The sequence below is a fragment of the Pipistrellus hanaki genome (genome assembly GCF_964339955.1).
Source record: "Pipistrellus hanaki genome assembly, chromosome: 9".
Taxonomy (NCBI): Eukaryota; Metazoa; Chordata; class Mammalia; order Chiroptera; family Vespertilionidae; genus Pipistrellus; species Pipistrellus hanaki.
Window position 1 is genome coordinate 32,003,831 of NC_140511.1, and position 25,112 is coordinate 32,028,942.

Sequence of the window (25,112 nt, forward strand, 5' to 3'; positions counted from 1 at the left end):
AAAAACAATGTCTGATAAATATACTAAAAATTGTTCAACTTCATTAATAATCAGGAAAGACAAAGCAATGTCATATCAATCCAATAGATAAGCAAATATTAAAGACTGGAAATATCAATGCTGCCAAGGACAGGAGAAATGGGAGCCTGAATAAGGTAGGCTTGTGGGAGCATAAATATGATAACCACTGTGCAGAGTGATTTGGTAATAACAAGGAGTTAATAAACATGCATACCCTTCCACAAAGGCATTCCTCTAGGGCTACATTTAGGATGGAAGCATTTGCACTTGTGTACACAGGTACCTGTATGACAATATTCACTGCAGCATCATTTTTAAAGAGAGAATATTGGAAGCAATTAAGTGTCCATTAACAGAAAATGGGAAAACAAATTAAGGTATTGCATGAGGTGTAATATCATTAAAAATTTAAATAAATATGCCAGAGTTATGCACATTAACATAGCTATATATGTGTGAAAGTCATTCTACACTGTCCATTAGCATGCATACATAGCAACTTTATATATACACTAGAGGCCTGGTGCATGATCAGCTTCCCCATCTCCCCACTTTCCAACCTCCCTACCTCCTCCTTCCCTTGTTCCCTCAGCGCCCCACCACCACTGGTCGCCAGCTATTTTCTGGGCCACCCCCTGGTGGTCAGCACATGTCATAGCAAGCAATCAAACTTCCATTCTGCTGGTTGAACTCCCGAGGGGACACTTTGCATATTAGCCTTTTTATATATAGATGTCTAGCAATAATAAAACCTAAATTCAGAATATTGACTCTGGGATAGGCAGGAAAAAATGGATAGAGGGTCTTAACCAAAAGCTGTTATTTTAAAAAAATTTTAAATGAAAATATCTCAAAGCTATCCACCATGTATAATACAAAACATAAGTTTTTGGTAAAGAAATATTTTATAAAATGGTAAAATTATGAAATGTTTCACAGTAAAATTTTAAGTTTTTGTTTTTTTTCAATCCCCTGTGTTTTATTAAATGATTAAAACAATGGGTAATACAGGTTTTAAATGTAGCTAGGACTTTACTATGGTTGAGACAAGGGGAGAATACCAGGGAGAATTTGGACGAGGGCAAAAGCACAGAGGCAGTGATGTGTAGGGTGTGTTGAGAAGTCAGGGGAAAAACCCCAGCTCTGAGAGGGCCAGTGTGATGCTGTGGGGAGTGTGCATGAGGCCTATGCAGTCAGAGAGAGGGCTTGGAGACCCTGCTTTGCTGTCTACCTCACAGGTTGGTTGGAAATTTAACCAGGAGCCCAGGAGATGTGTGGGGCACAGCACTTGTCTCCTGGTACTCCCTCCATGTCGCTGTGGTGGCCGTGGGACGGTACAGGGAGTATTGGGGCGGGGGCAGAGCAGCTTGGCACAAAGACTCACAGGCTTCAAATGTCTTCAGACTTTATCCTGAAGACAGTGACAAGCCCTGGGTGATATTTAAGTAAGAAAATGCATTAAGGCTGCTGTGGAACTGCAGGTGCTCCGGGTGGGGTCAATGTGAGAGCTTCCCAAAGGGGACCCGTCAGTGCTGGATGGCAAAAAGGAGGGAGGGGAGGCTTGCAGATGACACCGGAGTTTCAGAACTGAGGGAGTTAAAGGGGAAGATGCTATTAGCATGAATAGAAAAGGAAGCATGCAGAGTTGTTTTGGAGATACAATCAGTTTTACAAAAGCTTTAAAAATAGCATCATTGGTCCAAATCATACACCCCCCCCCCAACAAAACAAAACAAAACAAAACAAAAAAATGACCTCAATCCAGCAAACAGAACTGTAGGAATTTTTAGTAAAGCTTTGTGAGCACTCATCCGATCTTTCCACGTTAGGCAGCATGGCCCCGGAAGCATATAATTTGTGTCTGAAATCCCTGGGTTTAAATCCTGGCTCTGCTAACACACCACCAGTCTCAGTTTGCTCATCTGTTGAATGGGGATAACAATACCTACTTTGTAGGATTCTTGTGAAGACAAAGTGCAGTTTGTTCCAAGTCCATGACCGTGCTTGGGAATGTGCACTGGACCTTTAATGAGAGAGGAGGATAAATTGTTGCCAAGAACTCTTAACATGAATGGGCCGCCAGTTGATTGCAGGTTTACAGAAAAATGATGAAAAATTCTGGCTTAGGCAGTAATGAAGAGGTTCAAAACAGTAATTCTTCTTTCACACAGAGTAGTAATTTAGCTGAGTAAGTTAAAGCGCTGGTGAATAATTGATTGCAAAATACGCATTATGATGTGCATAATTTAGTCAAATAAAAGCTCATAAAAAGTCAACTTCAAAATGAGATGTATTAATTCAAGCTGGAGCCATAGAGTATCTGTCGGAATATCCCTTGAAACTAAAACAAAAGCAGATTCGGGAAAATTTCCAATTATTTATTTGAGGAGAAACAGTTTTGTGTACACATGAAAGTATATATCCTATATCAGTGGTCAGCAAACTGCGGCTCAAGAGCCACATGCAGCTCTTTGACTCCTTGAGTGTGGCTCTTCCACAAAATACCACATGCGGGCACGCACGTACAATGTGATTGAAACTCTGTGGCCCATGCGCAGAAGTCGGTTTTCGGCTCTCAAAAGAAATTTCAGTCGTTGTACTATTGATATTTGGCTCTGTTGACTAATGAGTTTGCCAACCACTGTCCTATATAATCAAATACTACTACATATTTTATTAGTATACATACCATAGGTCCAAAATTTTATATATAGTATGGACTTTAGAGTAAGTGTAGATAACATTTTGGTAAATATTTTATGTGATAATAAAAATATATATATACCTACAGTAGGCACCAAAAACATTGCATTACCATATGAAGTACAAAACTTAGACTTATGCACAGCCTATATAGTATGTATATACACTATGTATCTACAATGTCTACTTTGCATACAGCAGCCGATGAGAAAGTATACGTAAAAGCATTTTTTAAAAATATATTTTATTGATTTTTCACAGAGAGGAAGAGAGAGGGATAGAGAGTTAGAAACATGGATGAGAGAGAATCATCGATCAGCTGCCTCTTGCACACCCCCCACTGGGGATGTGCCTGCAACCAAGGTACATTCGATTCCTTTGCCCAGAATCGAACCTGGGACCTTTCTGTCCGCAGGCCAATGCTCTATCCACTGAGCCAAACCGGTCCGGCTGTAAAAGCATTTTGACACCTTAAGACACTAAATCTATCTTGCCTTGGTGCATATCATATGTATGTATACCATATTTGCCAAAAGATCAAAATATATTAGAAAAGAATTATCTAGTAGAATTTTAAATTTTTTTTCCCAGTAATAAAGTGATCTTCTCTATGCACAATTGCTAGTTCATCAGGGTACATATCTGCCTGTGAACCCATTTATGGGCTGTTCTGATTAAAACCAAATAAAAATTTTAAAAATAAAAACCAGTTCATACTGAACCCAAACCTTTATCTTTTCTGAAATATTTAAGCCAAAAAAAAAGAAAGAAAACCCCACAAAAAAAAAAAAAAAGCCTCCTCATATTATTAAAATGCATGAGCTATTGCATGTTATAATAAAATGCTGAGTATACCAAGGTCGCTTTCAGGGAGGGGTGCTTCATTTCACCTCCACCTGAGTTCTGCTGCCTGAGTTCTGGATCCACTGTAGACACAGCCTGGCTTTCTGGCCAAGGTTTCATGGCACTGTAGGGTTTTGGCGTTCCCATGTCACTCACGAAGAAGCCATTGCAGCCCTGCACTATGGATGGAGAGGTCACTGAACAACCCAGCTATGGAAGGCTGTGAGCAGACTGGCACACGTAGAGTAGCTGCCATCTCATTCCTAGCCAGGGGTCTTCAAACTACGGCCCGCGGGCCACATGCGGCCCGCAGAGGAGTCTGATCCAGCCCGCCAGGTTTTTTGGGCAGTGAGCGCAGCCGAGGTGTTACAGTAGGAATTAGTAGTTCATATAGTCTGGCCCTCCAGCTCTCTGAGGGACCGTGATCTGGTCCCCACTTTAAAAAGTTTGAGGACCCCTGTAATCCTAGACCTTGGATTATCACAGGGAGTCAAATGATAGTTCTCATGAGGTGATGGATGGCACGGGTCTGTGGTGGTCAGCAGCTCTTCCCTCATTTATGGCCATTGATTGGATGTCCCAATAAACATTGTCTGTTTCAATGTTCCCCCTACTCTCCTCTGGGCACCTGACTGCCTGAATTGTCAGCACTCAGTACATGAAAAACTACACACTTGGGTATGCGACTAACAATTAGCGCCTGCTTTGCAGTAGACATGGTGTTAGACTCTGGAAATATGAAAATAATACCATAGAGATGCTCTTTGAAAAAAAACAAAACTGTAGAGCAGGAGTTACTACAGAGCTATTTACAGTATGAATGTGACCTATCTAACGCTAATGTATCCAAAGCAGTGGGAGCCTTAGGGAGAGGATCCACGTTCACCGGGAAGCCCTTCTCAGGGGCTCGGAAGGATGGGTGCCATTTTAATGAGGAAAGAGGAGGAAGAAGTTCCTCAAGGGGGCATCAGTGAAGTACCCCGCAGGCTGAGGGGGCTGGACAGCAGCAGACAAGGAGAAATGGGGAAAGATAAGCAGGGATGGGGCACAGGAGACCGACAGAGTCCATGTGATCTTTTGCCTTTGTGTGGTGAGGAGACAGGGTATGGCCTCTTTGTGAGGGAGGCACAGAAACAAGGTCAGCCTCCCCGATGCTGTTTCCGGCGGGAGAGCAAGCTGTGTTCGCCCCAGACTGACAGGCAGGCCTGCACCCTCACGGTGTGGGCAGCAGCTCAAACACATGAAGCTACAGAAAGGGGCTGCCTGCAACCCTGCCATCTTCTATAAAGCTGTGGAGTCCTGCAGGGGCTCGGAAACGAGTCACTCTGATGTGAATTAATGCCAATTGGAAAGGATATGAGATAAGGTGGAAGATCAGAGAAAACATGTTAAATGTAATTTTGAAGATGAGACTGCATGGCAGATGTGAAAGTTGTAAGGGGGAGAGAAGCCAGTGCCCCTGCCTTTAGTCCCAGTGGCTCTCAGTTACAGTGCAGGGGCCCGCTGGTCACTGAGGTTGGTCCTCTCCACTCTGGGGCACTGAGTCAGCAGGGAACACAGCTCAACTCTCCTGGAGGCCACAGAGAACCTCTGCGTCCAAAGGCCATCAGAGACTGAAAGAAGGGCAGTGCTGAAAGCACCCAGCACCCCTCCTGTCTCCCTGATACTGACAACTGGAGGCTCACAGCCACACCTGCACAGGGAGAAGCCCTCATCACGGAGCCGAGTGGCAACAGCTGCAGGCTGTGGGGACAGACATCACTGCCAAAGGCGCTGTGCTCTGTCGTCATATTTTCCAAATAGAAGGGCCAGAGCATGTACTCTGACAAAGGATGTGTTCCAACCCGTGATTCGTTTTTATGCAAAGACAATGGGGGGAAATATTTGCTGTGTGAATTGTCCTAGAAAATCCACAGGGAAACGAATGCCCAGTCTGAGGGCCACACTATTGGAGGACTCTGGATCGCCATAGCAGTTTGAGAGGAAGCTGCTCGAAGTTGCAGTCCCATTTTCGGGAGGATAAGAGGTGCCGGCTCCAGCAGGACAAGAGAGTGACATTGACTAAAGAATGCAGTTAATAAATATTTATTACTGAATAAATGAATAAGCAAAGTATTCACAACAGACTGGGGAGGAAAATAAGCAGGAGAAGGGAGGGGCAGCTGGTCGTCCTGTCCTTGAAATCCAGAAAGAAATGTAGCCAGGCTCCCAGGCTTCCTAATCAAACCTGGGCCCTAAGTAGCTGCAATGGCCTCATCTGGGAACTTGTTAGAAATTCAGAGTCTTGGTCCCACCCCAGACCTACTGAGTTATAACCTGCATGTTAACCCAAGAACTCTAAGGGCCTGAGTCACAGTCAACAGAAAGGACAGATGCATCTGATGCCAGCCAATCACTGTCTATACCAGCTGTGAGGACAGGTGGTCCAAAATCACAGGTTTCCTGGAAGAAACCCACACAGAATAGGGACTGAGAGAAATGATTGCAGGTTGAAAGGGATGCTCTTAGTCACATATAACGTGAGAGACAGGTCAGGCACAGGAACAGAATCAATGAGAACTGGCTGATGCAAGGGCAGGCACAGATCTCTAATTTGAATTTAAAATTTCCCCTGGTGCCAAAACAGAAAGGAACCCTCCCTTTACTTTGAGCATTTGTTAGAAAACCAAAGTTGCAAATGCTGAGGTGTGTATGAAACGTTTTAAAAGCTAAGCAAGCCTCTGATCACATTTGCCTCCCTAGAATGTCTTCCTGGGAGCCTGCTGGCATCTCTTTGAAATGTGAGCAGGAAGGGAGCATGGTGCATGGTGTCCCAGTCTCTGTGGGAGTTTAGCTTAGGCCCCTGGCTCCAAGTTGTCACTAGCTGCTTGTCATCAAGTTAAGGTTTTATTTTTCCTTGGAATAAAGAAAATCAAAATGTGTGGGGTGGATTGTATCAGATTGGTGTGCAGTCTCTTTAGTGCATTGCCTGTAGCCCTCAGGCAATGCAGTCAGTTTTAATTTTAATTTTTTAAAATATATTTTATTGATTTTTATTTTTACAGAGAGGAAGAGAGAGGGATAGAGAGTTAGAAACATCGATGAGAGAGAATCATCGATCAGCTGCCTCTTGCACACCCGCTACTGGGGATGTGCCAGCAACCAAAGTACATGACCTTGACTAGAATTGAACCTGGGACCTTTCAGTCCACGGGCCAACGCTCTATCCACTGAGCCAAACTGGTTTCGGCCAGTTTTAATTTTTAATCACCAATATAATGGCTTCATTCTTCATTTTGTAGAAGATTATTTGGGGTTGGCAGATTTTTTAAAAAAGATTTTCCCCGACACCAATCACAGGTGGGCATGAGGATCTGAGTGTCTTTGTCACCAACTCCATACAGATTAAATGACTCCCATCACAATTGTAGGAAAAGGCAGCAGAGTCAAAGTTGGGATGTCCTTAGGCTGGATTTGAGAGTTTGAGATGGACAGTAGTAGGTGTTCATTTTACATCTGAAAATGGAATGAAAACTTATGTGACAGTGGAGAAGCAGGAATTGTTTTGTAGGCAGAAGGATAAAATTCTGAGAGTGTAAATCTCTTAGAACCCGTGGTGGTCAATCTTGTTCTAAGTCACAAATGATGGCAATGTGGGAGGACACTGAGCAGCCTGCCCTCCCCAACTGAACAGTCCTTGCCCCCGAGGACCTAGACTGGGAGGCCTCGGGGTCACTGATTCTGCACAGGGGGATCGGAGCCCTGAGCTGTGTAATAGGTCACACAGCTGATACATCTCCTCCAGATTCCCGCAGTGATGCTTGTTCCAGTGATGTATGTATGCAGTCATATTTCCAAACATTGATTAAACATCCTAGGGGACAAGCTTCAGCACTAGATGCTGAATGCATAAGCTGACTAAAGCACAGGTCTTGCTCTCAAGGAGCTCGCAGTTTATTGAAGAAAGACCCATAAACGATTACAGCAGAAGGTGCTAAGTATCGTGCCTAGAATTGCACACGAAGTGATGGAAACTCAGAAGACAACAGAGCCTGGGGCAGGGGCTGGAAGTCTTCTGGAATATAGGACAGGTGAGCTCTGTCTTGAAGCTGGAAGTCCAGCGTCTGTAGTCATGACTTTTTCATTATTGCTTCCCTGCATCCTAGATAATTCCTGCAACCTAGATCCTCCAGATCTTACTTAGCTCATGGAAACTCCCCCAGGAAGCCTTCGGTGGCTCCACACAGCTGAGATGTATCCTGCTCCTTGGTGCTGTCAGGGGGCCCTATTTTATTCATCTTCAGTGTCAGTGCTTGTTTCCTTGTTTTCCTGGCCCTGCCACACACTGTGAGCTCCATTGGGGTAGTGACTTTGTCATAGTCACCTCTGTATCTCACCACCTAGCATGGTACCTGACACACAGGTACTACTTAAGAAATACCTGAGAAATAACTGAATGTTAGGTGAAAAGCAGTTATTGTGCTATGCATGAGGGGTAAGGGAGGAGTTATCGATATTCATAGTGGAACTGCATGAACGTATGAAGGAAAATACACCTGAAGTATTTTGTGTGTAAGGAATGACAACTATCTTAGAGTTGCTGGGCCATACAGTGCAAGAGAGTGAGTGGCAGGAGATAAAATTCGGACACTAAACAGAGACACTGCTTCAGTCTTATGGTAAATGAAGTTACTGATCTCTGTTTTGCTTTGGCAGGGACTTGAGAATTGCCCATTGAAGTCAACAGCTATCTAATGTAAACATGGCACAGACACTTCTCCCTGCCATGTGACCCATGAGTTGCAATATTTATAGTAAAAGTCTACAACAAATATAGTTGTCCTACCTGCAGCTCATTTTGAGCATTCTACAGAAAGAGAGTTAGCCACCTCAGAGGAGCTCCTCATGCAAACTAGGTCCAGGAATTGGGCACACCATGCAACCACAAAGATCTATATATACCAGTTGCAGAAGGTCTGACAAGACCCTGCTTGGCCACTAATCATTTTCAACAGCTTTTTGATAGGCTAGGACCATGGTGGAGCAGGATCAGAAGCCAGCTGTGGCTCAGTGTCTATGTATCTAGTCTGACTCGGTTTTGAGGCTGAGTATAGTATAACTCTTACTGGGACTAGTACTAGCCTCAGAGATGGTCTTGGGAGGAACCATGGAAGTCAGGCAGCTTGACTGAGATGGGGGTCTAGATGAAGGGTTAGAGGACCTGAGGTCTCTGCTTTGCTTTGCCTTAAATAAATTCCGTGTCCACTAGCAAGTCTTATAACTCTGTTTTTGAAAAGGCAATGAAATCTTGGCTGCTGAAGTCTAAGATAGTAAATAATCATAGCATTTTATCACCTATAAAATGCAGGGTTAAAACTGATCAAGCAGTCACCATGAACCCAGCCAAATGCCAAGGACAGTGGGGGATACAAGGAAGTGAAACTTTCTATTCCTGTCCTCAAGGTTCTTTTTGCTTTGACAGGAAAGGCAAAATCAACACACACATAATAGAGAACAATTAAGCATTGACTTTTAATTCATCTGAGTTCAGGTAGGAAAAAAAATCATTGATAGATGGAAATGCTGATGAAGGCTACAAACTAAAAGGCACAAAATGAATGCATCCTTTTTTCTCTCTCCTTTCTTATCCTTCCTATTTCTATTTTTAGGGACAAGAACAACAACAACAACTCTCTATACTTATCATAAAAACTGAGCAAGCTAATATTAGAAGAGATCTGCCTAATTTGACAAAAATCATTTAGGGAAAACCTATAGCCAGTATCTTATTTATTGGTTAACTTCAAGGTTGTCTGCTCTCACATTTTATACTCTACTGGGCATCTGAACAATGCAATGAGGCATGGAAAGCTAGTAAAAGTCATGAAGTTTGGGAAAAAGGAGTGCAACTGTCTCTTCTTGCAGGAAACATGATTGTTTCTACATAAAGTACTAGGCTACTGCAAAGCATCTAATAAAACTGAGTGGATTCATTGAAGGATACAAGGTCAATATACAAACATTAATTGCAGTTTTATATACTAGCAGCAAACTTTTAGAAAAGAAAATATTTATAGTAGCTTCAAAGAAGGAACATAAAATGCTTAGGTATACTTTTAATATCTTACTTATACTATTTAATATCTATAAACTGAAAAGTGCTAAACTTTGCTAAGAGAATTTAAGATCTAAATAAAAGCTGAATACACTATGTTCAAGAATTGGAAAACTCATTGTCAATTATTTAAAATTTAAGTTCTAGAATAGGCTAAACAAATCCAGAGTTAAAAAAAATTCAGAACCCTCTGGAGGGGTAGGAATGTTTGGTTGGCTTAGAAAAGACAGGGAAATTTCTGAATTTGTAGAAATATTCCATTTATTAATAGAAGTGTGTACACTTATTAAAACTCATGAAATTTTATATCTAAGACTTTGTGTCCACTCAATGAAAACTTTAAGTAAATAATGTAAATCATATTGAATTTTAGTTAGCAGGTTTGTTTTTCCCTCTGGTATGGGGTAGCAATTCTGAAACTACTTTTCATGTATTCTAAGCTTAAACAAATGCATATATGAATTGAGGAAATGGGAAGCAGGTTTCTCCCTAGATATATTTCTTGAATATGTACATTAAGATGGCCTGAAAGCCATAACACATCAGCAGCAATGAGCACACCTTGAGCTCAGATCTTGATATATCATCTATCAATATATAATAAATGCCTAAGTGACCGTTAGTGGCACAACTGGTCGCCATGATGCATACTGACCACCAGGGGGCAGACACTCAATGCAGGAGCTGCCCCTTGGTAGTCAGTGCACTTCCACAGGGGGAGCGCTGCTCACCCAGAAGCTGGGCTCATGGCTGGGGAGCTCAGTTGCCACTGTGGGAGTCTCTCCTGACTCCACGGTAGCACTACTGAGCGGCAGCATCAGGTGCAGGGGGCCAGGATGAGCATGAGCAGCACAGCACCCAGCTCCAATTCAGGCTCCTTCCTGGCCACCTGCTGCTTGGTGCATTGCTACACTCTTCAAGAGGTCTCGGACTGCAAGAGTGATGTCCAACTGCCAGCTTAGGCCCAAACTCTCTGTAGAGGCAGTCTGTCTGAACAACTCAGTGACTCAGAAGCACAGGGAGCTCAGGGTGAGTTCCACACTTGACTCACCCACTTGATGGTTTTTTTAGGACAGACATGGTGGCCCAGCCCATGCACGTGCAGCAGCTGCTGAAGCTCAAACAGCAGGCTATCCAGCCACAAGCAGTTGGACATTCCCTAAGGGGTCCCAGACTGTGAGAGGGCACAGGCTGGGCTGAGGGACCCCCCTCCAGTGCACAAATTTTGTGCACTGGGCCTCCAGTTTTCTAATAAAAGGAACCAGGCTTCTCAGAGAAATAAATAATTCCAGGACTGAGGCAAGGGATTATGAGTTGATCCTGGAACCTCTATTTTCCCAGAAAGTAAGGACTTATTCAAAGAATCATAAGGACATTATAAAGGGACATCGGGGATAAATTGAAGCAACTCCACTGATCAGATCTGAAACAATTTAGGCACCAAAGTAAATAAAAATAAAAATGTATTTTAACCCACTGAATAAAATAAAAATCCATGAGTTTATACCATTATAAAACATGAGCAAATAAATGTGAGAAAAGGGATCTCTTTGGCAGAATTCCAATATAGATGGATAAAGATCTAAAAGTAGAAGATCAGTGTTTGATGGGTATTAAAGATATTTACATAGTCTTAGATTATTTTCTTACAAAAGACCTATTAGTTCCAAAGGAAAATGGCTCATTTATATTGGAGAAACCTGATAGAAATTGCCTAAATCAATTAATACTATTAATTTAATATCACCAGTATTAGGACAGATTATCATTATGTGCTTCCTATGAGGGATACAGTATCTATTTTCTAGTATCCTGACAAAAATGCATAACATAAACCTTATCCTGAGAAAATATAAGATAAACTCAAATTAAGAGGTATTCTACCAAATCATTGTTCTACAGTCAAGGTCAAGGAAGACAAAAAGGGGCTGAGAAATGATTGGAGATTAAATTAGATTACTAAAGAAATGTGACAAATTAAAGGAAATGTGTGATTCTGGATTGGATCCTGAACTGGGGTAAAAGCTTATAGAATACTAGAAGCCCAATGCATGAAATTTGTGCAAGAGTAGGCCTTTGCAGCCTCAGCTGCCTGGCCTTCTTGGCTCCAGGTACCTAAAAGTCCCGAGGCCCCACCCCCCACCCACTGGTCATTAGATAGGCCGTTCTGCCATCTGGTTTAATTAGCATATAAGCTCTTTATTGTATAGGATTATGGGGGACAGTTGATAAAATTTAAAATAGATTGTGAATTATAAAACATGTGACAATATTAAATATTTCAATTTTGGATAACTATGTGTGATTAGCAAGAGTCTGTCTTTGTTTTTAGGAACTACACACTGATCTTGTTCTTAGAAAATATTTGCTTTTAGGGATAAATGAGAAAAACTTCTCCAACTTGTTTTCAAATGATTCATAAAAGAAACACATACACACACACACACACACATATATGATAAAACAAATGTGCAAAATGTAAACAAATGGTAAACCTGGGCAAAGTGTATACAGGATTTCCTTGTACTATTCTTGCAATTTTTCTGTAAGTGTGAAATTATATTTTTTTAAATCATCAAAAATGTGGCAGGAAATATAAAATAAAACAAAAGTCAGGATAATTGTTATATGTTGAGGGAGATGGAAAATGAGGAAATGCTATTGGGAAAGGGCAAGAGAGGCACATGGACACTTGTCAGGTGACTGGAATTTTCTGTTTCTTAGTGTGAGTGTTAGGTACATTATTATTATTATTATTATTATTATTATTTATTGAAACTCTCAATATGTGTTTTATACCTGTTTATGTAGGTGTGACTAATTTAATAATAGAAAATGAGACACTGCAAGAATAAATAATTCCCTGAAATGATACTGTTTATTTATGGTCAAGTCAGGGCTAAACCCAAATCTTTGGATTCTCAACAAGTCCATTTCCCAGTTAGGTGCCAATCTTGGAAATGATGATGAGGCTAATATACGCTTGGCCAAAGAACTTTCACATCTTGATCTCAACCAGTCATCCCTCCCTGCAGATACTTAAAAGGACATGTATACACAGAAAATGCCCCGATTAACAAAGTAAAACTTTGGTGTTGGCTAGGTTCTTGATCTCTAGACCCAATGCAAACTCTGTTGAGCAAGATGGGCCACTTAGAGAACTCTGTCTAGGCTAGAGATGACCAGGCCCTAGAATCACAGCAAGCTGAAAGGCTTTCACCCTAACTACACGCAAGTCTTGATTTGCGTGTGATCCTAATGATGGTGAAAGTTTTCACCAGGCAGCACATCCAGCAAGCAGAAGAAAAAGTCTATGTATATGCCTAGTTGTCTCCTGCTAAGGCCCATGTCTTAGTAAAAGCTGCCAATTAAGATCCTAGCCATGAAACAAATAAAAACGATACTTATCCTTGAGAGCACAGTGGAAAGCGAATTGGGACCTTGTTTTGGCAGACACCATTGTCTGTTCTTATGTAAAAGCTGTCCACAGGGCTAATGAGAACACAGAGGCAGGTCCATAATTGAGACCCACCAGTCTTATGAATATGGGCAACATGACAGATTTGAGCAGCAGTGTTTTGTGTACAAGTCAAATCAAAACATTTCTTTGTCTGCTTCTTATTATGTGAGTATAAAAAGATATCAACAGCACATTTAAGTTTTCCTGTGGGGAAGAAATATGCAGATCATAATGAATAGGCTCATAACCATATGTTTGTTATTTTAAAAAATGTGCCAGTATAAGAAATGTTCCATTTTGAAGTTCTTGGTACCATGTGGTGGTGGTGGGTTGAAACTTCTGGGGTGGGTTCTTTTGTATTCTTTTCTCATATCGTATCTTTACATTGTTTAATCTAAATCTTTTTATGCTTCCACCTCCTCCCTGCTCCCACTCCCACCTTGCCCTTTGTATTTAGGTGCGGACTGAAAACACTTTTCCAAATAATGTCATATTCCATTATACTTAGAGACAAAGGAAATGGTTGCTTAGCAACAAAACCCTGGTAAAAATTGTGAGCATTCTTTTCCTTTTCCTTTCCATTTTAGAGCAATACTCAGGAAGCTGTTTGCAAAGAGATCCAGGAACTGGAGAACTCTGTCTGAAACAGGGAAAGGAGGGAAGAGAAAGGGGACTAGAAAGGTTCAAGTTCTTTAATCACACTCTAAGCGTCATTCTCACTGGCAACAGGGATAGAGACTTTGTCATAGGTGTGTGGAACACATCACTGTTCCAATTCCCTTCTGGGTCCCCAGATGTTTCCAAATGTTTAAGATGGGATTATATTCAATTAGCTGGGACTAAAGGACACTCAAGGAAGCCAAGGTACTCTTTTTTCAGACTCTCCAAGTGCTCCTGTATGAAGGCTTTAGGCATTGCCTGGGAGTAGCAGCAGTTGAATTTCTTCTGTGTGTTAATAGGCCTCCTTAAAACATCTTTCTGGCCTCTATAGGATAACTATTGTTATTTTTCTATAGATTTTTCTATCAGGGACATTTTCTCAGATTATTAAATATTTCATGAAAATATGGCTTCTGAAACCTACTCTGTAGATATCACATGGTTGACCTACATTCATCCCTCATTGAGCACTTAGTTTATTCTGAGCAATTTGCTTCCATTAATGTTGTTTCTATGAGTTTGCTCTTATATTACTCTTTTTAAAAAAATATATTTTTATTGATTTCAGAGAGGAAGGGAAAAGGAGAGAAACATCAATGATGAGAGAGAATCACTGATCGGCTGCCTCCAGCACGGCTCCCACTGGTGATCAAGCCCATAACCTTGGCATGTGCCCTGACCAGAATTGAACCGTGACCACCTGTGATTGGTTCATAGATCATAGCTTGACCACTGAGCCAAATAGGTCGGGCTCTTATATTACTCTTTATGTCTCAGAAAATTTCTGTAGACAAGTGGCTAATAGTAGAACTGCTACATATATATTTTTAGATACCTTAATTTCTATTAATTTTGAATTTTTAAAATACTCTCAATATTTACAAACTAATTGCATCCAGAAAACTTATAATATACCAGTAAATGTGTTCTGATATGATGAAAAATGATATGTTGATGGTATTATTTAGCTATTATTTGGTTACTAGTTAGGTTAAATATGTTTTCTTGTTTATAGTCCATTTCTTTCTTCCTGAAGTTTTTGATCATGCTACTGCATGTTTATTTCCTATTCTAGTGTTGTCTTTTTTAGTCATTTATGAAAGTTATTTATGCACACGCACACAACATTTGCATACACATATATATGTATCCTTTATACAGAGAGTACTGAAATTAAGGTAGCAGAAACAGGAGGGTCTAATGTAAAGGATAGACACTTATGGTCCTATTTGTTGAAAATATCTTTCCCAATTCTTATTTGCCTTTTAACTAATGAGAAATATATTTTTTAAATATTTTACTTTATGGGATTTAATTTTTACTTTATGTGCTTTATTTTAGATGTACAGTTTTATGTGTTTTTGTAGCAAAGAGCCTACTGATGAAGTACAAAGGCTGTGGTGTCTGATTCTCTGGTCTTGAATCTTGGCTCTGCCATCTCTATGCTGTGTGATCTTTAACATTCTCTGCCTTACTTTTCTCCTCTATAAATGGGCCTCTCAACTGCATCCAGCTCAGGGTGGGTGGTGAAATTTCACCAAATTAATGCATATATAAAGCACACAGAATGATCCTGGGATTTCCTAAGTACTCTGTAAGTTAAAGTAGCCAGTATCATGTAATAAATACACTAACCTACTCCTTTGTGATTTCTACCAGAGCTTTGATGCTCAGAAAGTAGACATCCACAGGAACACTGTAAAGTGTTCATTTATACCTTGTTTTATTTTCTTCATAATTTGTTTATAAATTTACTTGTTCATTTTTTAATGTTTAATTCTTTAATGCACTAGAATTTATTTTGTTATGGTGGATAATTAGCTTGATCTCCCTGCCCAAATGTCAATTAGTCCATCTCTTCTCATAGGTTTGTATAATCCAGTGTATCATTTACTAAGTTTTTATATACACTGGAATTTGTTTTCAGATTATCTGTTTTATTCCCATCTGTCTTTTAATTTCTATTTAGTGCCATAGTGAAAAATATCAGTATAAGTTTAATATTTACTAGGTCAATTCTGGTCTCCTTATTTTCAAAATCCTCATAGGTATTTTTAGCTGTGAAGTAGTCCAGGTGATTATCTAAACCCTTTTAAAATGTTAAAAATATCCCTGGGATATTTTAGTAGGACTATAAAAATCTATAAAATTGATTTTGGGGGGGACTGACACTTTTGAACTATTTAGTTTTCTCATTTACAAAATCTTTTATATCTCTTAAAGATTTTTATAGTGTCTTCACAAAGCTTTCCACACGTTTCTTAATATTCCTAGCAATGGACTTATTTTTCTTATTGCAAAAATTATTTTACCCCCTAGCATAACTACACATGGGAGGAAACCAGTTATGGTCATACTTTTCAACTCAACCTGGATTTTTCACCTACAGTGTCTTTTGATATTATTTTGGTAAGTTGCTCAAAATTAGGAACTACTTGCCAAACATCTTTTTAAAATTTGAAATGGGGATACTCTACATCTAAAACACTATTCTTCCCGCCAAAACCGGTTTGGCTCAGTGGTAGAGCGTCGGTCTGCGGACTGAAAGGTCCCGGGTTCGATTCCGGTCAGGGGCATGTACGTTGGTTGCGGGCACACCCCGGTAGGGGTTGTGCAAGAGGCAGCTGGTTGATGTTTCTCTCTCATCGATGTTTCTAGCTGTCTCTCTCTCTCTCTTCCTTCCTCTCTGTAAAAAATCAATAAAATATATTTATTAAAAAAAAATAAAAATAAAATAAAACACTATTCTTCCCAATTAATAGAACAGATTTTTTACTGTGTTAGGCTTACTTGCAGAAGTAGAAATGGTTTCTTCTCTGGAGCTAATATCAGAGAATTCATTTAATGACAGCTACGGAAATTATTAGGGATAATGGCTGAGGGACTTGATGAGGCTCTGATTTGGGGCCTGACCTCATGTGGTGCCACAGCAGGTGAGCTCTGGGAAGTAACATTTGAGCTGAGCTCTGAGAGATGAGTAGGAATTAACTAGCAACCTATGGATGCTCTCAAGAGGAGGGAGCCAGAATGCAGGCTGTTCAAGGAACTAAGCCAGGGCCTCCGTGACTGTGATGTGACATGGCAGGTGAGATGGGAGTGACATTGGATAAGTCATTTGGGGTAGGGTCATAATATGGTTTTTAAAGCCTTAGGAGGAAAACAAAACTCATTTTGAAAAAATTAAAAACAGAACAACTCTCCAAGTATCTAATACTACATATTTTCTCTCTTGGAAACCAGGATTATTCCCAGGGTTATAAGAGCCATCGTCCTTGAGAAAATAGTCCTGTGACAGTTAGCCTTTGTTAGCCTGGAGGGAGGAAAACCCAGCTTCTCTTCAGATTTCCTGACAGCTTGTTGCCCTAGTGTCAAATGCTAACCAGGCCAGCATCTGCCACGAGATGGAAAAGGATAAGAAGCATTACTGACTTAGTTCTGTTTGCAGCTCTCTTGTTAGCACTGTCACTGTCTGAAGCGAACCTCAACCTGTTTTGTAAAAGTAGTGGGCTGTGGCCCCTCAGTTTGGTTCAGTGGATAGAGTGTCAGCCTGTGGACTGAAGGATCTCGGGTTCGATTCTGGTCAAGGGCACGTACTTCCGTCGCAGGTTCAATCCCCAGCCTTGGTGGAGGTGAATGCAGGAGGCAACCAATTGATGTGTCTTTCTAACATGATGTTTCTGTCTTTTCCTCTCTCTCTAAAAATCAATGGAAAAATATCCTCAGGTGAGAATTAACAAACAAACAAAAAAGTAATGGTCTGTGAAACCATCACACAGGCCCTTCTATGGATTTCAAGGCTGATACATACCAAAGAGGCTATGGAATGTCAACACCAACAGAGCCTGACAGGCATCCCATGCTCTAATCAAGGAAAGAATAATAGCTAGGGTAGGGTTCCTCAATTTTGGCACTTTTGACATTTGGGCTCTCTGTCATGGGTGCCGTCCTATGCCTTGTAGAATATGTAGCAGCAGCATCCTTGGTCCTTACTCAATAGGCACCATCATCAATCTCCCCTAATTTTGACCACCAAAAGTCATCCAAAGGGCAAAATTGCCCACCTTAGGATACATTTGACTTATAGGAATTATAAAATCCTCGTTCTTCTCAGTTAAAACGTTTATAGCCAGTGTTATTTTGCCATGAATTCACTCTCACACTGTGACATTTGACAAATGAGATTCAGAATTATTACTAACTGCTCTCTTATAGTGTACAAAGCAATGTCTTGTATATGTTTTATTCGTTTTTTAGCAGACATTTATTATATTAAATACTTACTTTGTGTAGACACTATGCTGGTGGCTAGAGCCACAAGGTCAAATGTCAGCCTTATCAGGGGGCCCTGACTATAGGAGAAAACTCAATACAAGTGGCTGATAGAAATGTGACAGAAACCTTCTGTGAGAAGAAAAGGAGGATGGTTAGAATCCCAGTGTGAGGGGTGGAGCTACAAAAGTGATAAGAAGTAGAAGTGAGACTCTGTGCTGAAACCTGAAACCTGGTATTTTTCAGTCTGATGGACTAGGGCAGCAGTAGGGGAACTATTGATATAACACTTATAGCAATATTCTAATACATGCATTAGATCATCTCTATTTTAAGGATGAGAAAACTGAAAGGTTACACATTTTGTTTGGGACCATTTAGCTAGATAGCAACATAATTAACCTGTCAACTTATTTTCTGGATTTACATGGTTTGCCTTTTCCAGTTGAATACAACGGAATAAGAGAGACTCTGGGAATATTCTTGACAGTCCTATCAAAACAAAAAACAAGAACAAAAAACACCACCCTACAATGACAAAAATAACACTCCTTTTTATTAGTATATTTCACAAGACATATTCGCAGACATTATCTCTTATGATCCTTTCCCCAGTCCTGTCAGTTAGGCAGTAGGTATGCATTATCATCTCTGCACTGTAAGGAGAAAGGAAACACTCAGGGAGTGTGTTTAGGTAGAGTGCTCACAGAGCATATTGCCCTTCTCAGCATGGATATGTATACTTCTCATAGGGCAATGGAATGGCTCATTGTATTTTAGCACCAGGATACTTCCATCATTTTGCTACCCTGAAAGCAGTTCAATTTCTGCACTTAGAGTTGAAATTATAGTGTCTCAAAGCTAAATTTAAAAGAGCAATTTTCTGCTATCCCCAAGAAGAAACAGAACCAATCAGTGTAATAAAAAACATTTAAGATCATTCTGTGCTTTGTACAGTTGCTCCTGCAGTCATGTGGCTCACAGGGAGCTGCAGACTGCCTGTCATTGTGGAATATTTAGAAAGCAGAACAGTGCCTGACAGGAGGAAGGTACTCAAGCAATGTGTGTTATAAGGATAGATGGATGAAAAAAAAGAGGGGGGGATGGGGAGGGGAATGGAAGGACAGCTGTTTCCAGGAATGAGTGATGTTTCTCAACATCTGGACTTCCTTGTTTATGCTCCATTTTCTGATAAGAACCAACTCTCTGTCCCTGGTACCCATGGGGTTTCTAATCTGAAATGACAAGAACAGTAAACTTCAAAACTATTTAATTTTGTTTCTATTTATAGCTCAGAACCCTATCAACCTTCATTTTTGGACTGTTAGCTAGTGTATCAATTAGGTTATCTTCATTTTTGCCCCCACCCTATCTTGAGCACTGTCTTCAAATTGAAATTGAAATACTTATTTTTTGTTTGTTTTTTCTTCCAAAACTTTCAATGGCTGAACAATAAAATATCTTCTTCTAACTTACTAGGCCTCCCACTAGGCTCTACCCATTTTATTTGTGCATAAAGCTACTCAAACCTGAATAGTCTATTGATTGTGCCCAGAATGTGTTTTTACATTATCACCTCCACCCTTCAGTCTTCATGGAGAACCTTTCCTTAAGATGTGTGTTCCATCATGAGTATTCAGAAATAGGCAGAATTGAAAAAAGCAAACTCCTGTCCACAAGGAGCTCAATTTCCTGGGGAATGCAGATGAGAGTTTTATTAGAGAGTGAAAGTGTGACAACAGAATAAGGACAGGAGTTTGGGAAGGACCACGCCTAGACTGCATCTAGTGCTTCTTCTTTGGATCATCTGTATCTATAGCTCAATACTTCCAATATTATAACTTCACATCTACCCTATTTTGTAATTATTCATCAACCTTAAAATCAGAGATACAATCTTACTCACCTCTGGCTCCTCAAAAACCAGTTCAGTGCCAGACCACTACACACCGACACAACAGGGAGTGATCACTGGGCACTTATTCTAGCCAGGCTGAGTGTTTACACATTTTTCCCAATTGATGTTGACAAGGCAGCAGGTATGATTAATGTATTAGTGATATCCCTTTTTTACATCGTTGCCCAAATACAATGAAGTGCAGGAGCCAGGATTAGAACCCAGTCCATCCTCTTAATCCCTTCCAGATATTAACACAGAAATGGGTAAATGAATGTTCTTTTTTTTCTTCTCTCTCTGCAGTGGTCCCTCTTTCCCTAGGACTTTTAAAGCCTTGGAAAGAAGTCAGACACATTCAGAAATTACTTTATTTTTCTTTAAAGTAAGTGTTGTTGAAGTTGAATTGTTAGAAATGAAATTAGTCATTCCAGAGAAGCCTCAAAAGCCAAGGTGCTGGGGCAGATAAGTATGATGAGCACTGAATTCAGATGCTGAGAGGTCTGGGAATGGAGCCCAGGCAGTTATCTGTGAGAAATCACATTATGTGTTCTGTTTCATGTGACCAATAGAATAATGAGACCAGGTGGCAATTCCAGGGGAGAGAAATGATTGCTTTCTGGAGGGCTCCACCAAGGTCCCCTCCTCCCGGAACCAACCCAGCTGCCTTACTGTGTCCTCAGCTGAGAGATGACTCCTCATTCTTCTCCAAATGCAAGATACCAAAGGGCCGGAATTTTAGGGGAGAAATCTTGCCTGTGTAGGGGAAATGAGCTGTTCTGGGTTTGGCAGGATCTGGCAGCTGTTCCATAAAGGAATGGGAACTGTGCTAATAAACAGTACTGGTCAGCAGGCTTCTTCCCCCCCCCTCCCCCCCCCGCCTCCTCCTCCGCTTTAGGACATGTCTTTGAGCTCTGGATTTTATAGCCTTAGGACTTTTAAAATCCTCTGATGGTGCTGGTTTAACTGAAGCAAACCTTGAGGATACACTCTAGGTCAGAGCTGTTCAGAGCAGGGTAAAGTGGAAAGTGCATGGACACTGGCTTTAGGAAATGCAGGTTTGACTGCGGCTTGGCCTCTTACCAGCTGTGTGCATCTTTCTGAGCTTCAGCTTATTTTCTGTAAGTGGAGATAAAATACTTGCCTAAGGGATCTTTTGATAATGACATGCAACTTTCTTTGTGAAAGAGTTTAAAACATGAGACTGTGTTTTCTCTTGTCTTTACATGCCCAATTGAAACACACTAGAAAATGAGATAAAGAAATGGGGACTGTGCTAATCAGCAGGCTACAGAGTACAGTAAGAGATGATGATATATAATTATTTAAAAATACAGAGAACTGTCTCTGTCCCAAAACTCTACTTGTTTTCCGTTTGAAAAACAGAAAAGGACTTGCTCATAGAATCTGCCTCCAAACAGCAAAAGACTTGCGATTTATCGCTTTAGAGCACTAGTTAAGTATACAATTTTACCTATATGATCCCCAAAATTCTAGCTTAGCACTTTAGAGCACTAGTTAAGTATACCATTTTATCTATATGTTCCCAAAAATTCTAGTTTAGCACTTCTTAGTTGGGACTCAGGAATCTGTATTTTAACAACTCCACCAGGTGATTCTCATCATGAGAAGTTTGGGAAACACTGCTCTAGGCCAAAAGTGTGGGGCATAAACTGACACTAAATTGTACAACGTGGCTTTAATTTGATTAACTTTGTTCTTTTCTTGATTTATTATATCTTCACTTCTCAATGAAGAGTGCTAGTTAGAGAAAATAAGCAATGATCTATTTGACCTACTAGCATCCATTAGGCAAAGTGCCTAATAAGAAATCTGTTTATTCATTATATTAATCATTCATTCAATTCATTAACATTTGTTGACATCTTATTTGGACATCACTTGGTTATGAAGATAAGAAATGGGATTGAAATAAAGAATTTTAATCAAGTAGGAAATGTAATTATGTAGACAAATGATTATGATTCTTATCCTTCAAAATTCTCCCAAGATGTTTTCATATCTAGAAGTCTGAGTTATATTAAATGCTTATCTATTATTTCTCAGTTTACCCAGCAAAAGTCACTTTGCACTTCTTTGACCCTGACTGAGTACTGTGCTTATTGCCAAAATATATCATTACAGTAGGGGGATTAAATACACAAGTTAGTTTTAGCAAATCATGAGCCACTCTGATCTGATGGTGGGAAATAATACTCAGTTAAGTTGCTGAGAATGTGTAGGTAATGATTCCTACAAAATGCAAACTTTGGGTGCTATTGATGGATGGAAGGAGATGTGGATGCTAGGAGCCTAACCAACAAGGTCCACTGCATAAATATTGGGGGACAGCAGAGACTGATGGGGGAGGGCGGCTCCAGAGTCCCTTTCCTTTGGAGCTGGGCCAAGAGTCGGGTTCAGGTATGACTTACACTTTGTTTCATTGGTCAAATCAATTTCTGTGAATTTCAGCTTTAAAAATGTTTTTTAGGAAGAGATAATGCTGCTTTACTTAAATGAAATGAAATAATTATTTTATAAGTGTTTTTAAAAATCTGTTTTTAGTGTCAAAGATGAGGTGACTATACCGTATATTGTCCATGTTTCCCTGCATGTTAGTATATATATATATATATATATATATATATATATATATATATATATATATATATATATATTTTATACTACTATTTTTCTGCTTCTTAGAGTCCTCCTTATTAAAATTTATATCTAAAAACCCTAAAAAGAATGTTTATAAAAAAAAACATGCACCATTTTCTCTTCAGCGATAAATGTAGAACAATATTATTTGTCAGTAAAGATAGGCATTTATATTGACTGGGTATCTGTGGAACATGTTATATGTGCCGTCTCATTAAACTCTCCCTCCAATTCCATGAGGCAAATGCCATTAACCCGCCCTTTACAGATGAGCTGAGGTATCTTCTCTCACATTAGTAAACAGCAGATACATACTCAAAGCCAGGTCAGCCTCACACCACCTTTCTGTGCTTTTTGTCAAAGAAAATCTGTCTCGCTCTCCTCCCCCCATCCCTCAAGCAGAAGAATATTTGAGTTTTAAACAAATATCCCTTTAAAATGCAGTCTATCCAAAAAACTATTTTCAGTGTCTTTAGCTCTTGGATAGCTGTTTATATGTCTCATATTTAAGATTTCAGAGTTGAGCCTAATCATCTTGCCATCTGCTCTGAAATGATGAGCCCATCTGTCAAGATATTCATGACAGTATCTGATGTATTTATTCTATGAGAAGACAATAACTTTTGAAATACCAAATTTGAATACGTCTGATTACAACATTGTGTTAGGCTTAAGAAATTGCAAAGCTGTTTCCATATAGTTGAATGATAGCTCAAGACCCAGCGTTGATAAGGTGAAGATGAGGTAACCAAATTGGAAAAATCTAGGTAGCCAAAAGTTGAGTTGGAGATATTTCAGATCCGGTATGATGGCCAGTGTTTTAATTATTCTTTTATGTTTAGTAATATGCAGTCTCTAGAAAATTTGGAAGTAACAGTATTATATAGTGTTTTACAAAATGCTTTCAATGTCATTACTCCTGTACTTTTCATTTAATATAACTATACATTATCATTCTTACCTTTATTCTACTCTAATTTATTCCATTCTATATATTTTTCCTATTTATTTTCTACATAAACCATTTTCTAAGTGGAAAATAGATGAACCATGGAAGGTGCCTGCCTGGGGACAAAACATGAGATAGTAACACAAAAAACAACAACACACAAACAATCAAGTGATGCCATTACACACTTCTTTATTATTATTTTTGGTCAAATGAGATGAAACAAACATGCCCTGGATTTTAATGTGTTGACTCATGAGTGATGCCTCCATCCATTAGATCTCACCATAAACGTCTCAGAGAGGCCTTCTGTGGTCACACTGTTGAATGTATGACCTTTTCTAAAGGAACCACATTTAACCCATAAAAGCTTACCAAAGTGTCAACTATTTGTTGAGTGAGTCAAGTAAAATTGCTTTCTAAAATTCTTCTACCTTCTCTAGTCTTCGCTAACCACTGGATGAAATTCATTTAAATCACATCCTAATGGCACTTTGTATGTCCCCAGTGAGTTACATCTCATCTTTTATAGGAAAGTCACAACCAGTCTTTAAAGGTCTCCCGAAGCTTATATCTCTTGCATATTTTTATGTCCAAAACTTGAAAAATACTAAGTTCTCAATAAGTTCTGGCTGAATAGGGTGAACAAATGAATCCCACAAGCAAAGTTTGACTTTATATTTAATTAACCTCGGGATCTGAGGTTATAAAATGGGCTCATGGCCCAGGATAGGGCCTTGTTACAGGATCTAGATTAGTAGATACATCTGTTGTATATTTCCTTTTGTCTTTTCCTACCCAACTCCTGCAAAGACATCTCAGGCCAGGAAACACTTTTCTTAGCCCCTGTGTTCTGATGGAGAATGTCTTTTCTGAACAATACCCAGCAGATTCCCTGTGCCCTGTGTAACCAGACAGACCCTGCTATCCTGTGCTAGGTTGTCTCCACTGCTTTACCTGTGTAGTGCCAATACTTCAGTTACCTCAGACCTCACCTCCCTCTCTTGTATGTTCCATCAGTTCTTACTGAAGGAGGTAATCTGAGCAGCTGTCTTTGTATCAGCTAACATCTTCCTCTGTCTAAAAATAATTGGATTAGTATGGAGTGGAACCCAAGCTCAGCCAAAAAGAATCATTCAAAAGGTGGGAATCTGAATACAAGCTATACTATATTTTTTTTCAAGTAGACTATATTTCTAGTTTCCTTTCTACTCCTCCTTTTATCTCTTTTATATGAGAAACCAAGACTTGCTTAGGATGGAACACCAATTATAATCAGAAAAACTGGTAGTAATGGTGGAATTTGGAAGGAAGGTGGAGAGTGGTTTCAGAGTTCTGAATCCTTCCAGAAGAAAACACACTTCATACCAGATGGTATCTTTAGCTGAGCAGAAAAGCAGTGGAAGAAAGACAGGGTGCCGTTGCATCAATGAAGCAGCACTAAGCCCTTGAGAAAGGGGCCAGAGTTCGAAGCCTGAGCTACGTGGGTTTGGTGGTCCAGTTCATCCACAATCAGCACCTGGTCGTGCAAATGACCGAGTCCAGGGCTTGGAAGTAC

At 39.9% G+C, this 25,112-nt stretch overlaps 1 protein-coding gene across 2 annotated transcripts in view; it reads left to right on the forward strand.

Moving 5' to 3' along the window:
• RAB38 (RAB38, member RAS oncogene family) overlaps nucleotides 1-25,112 on the forward strand; it is a 452,769-nt gene that overhangs the window by 383,083 nt on the left and 44,574 nt on the right. The gene's annotated exons all lie outside the window — the stretch shown is intronic.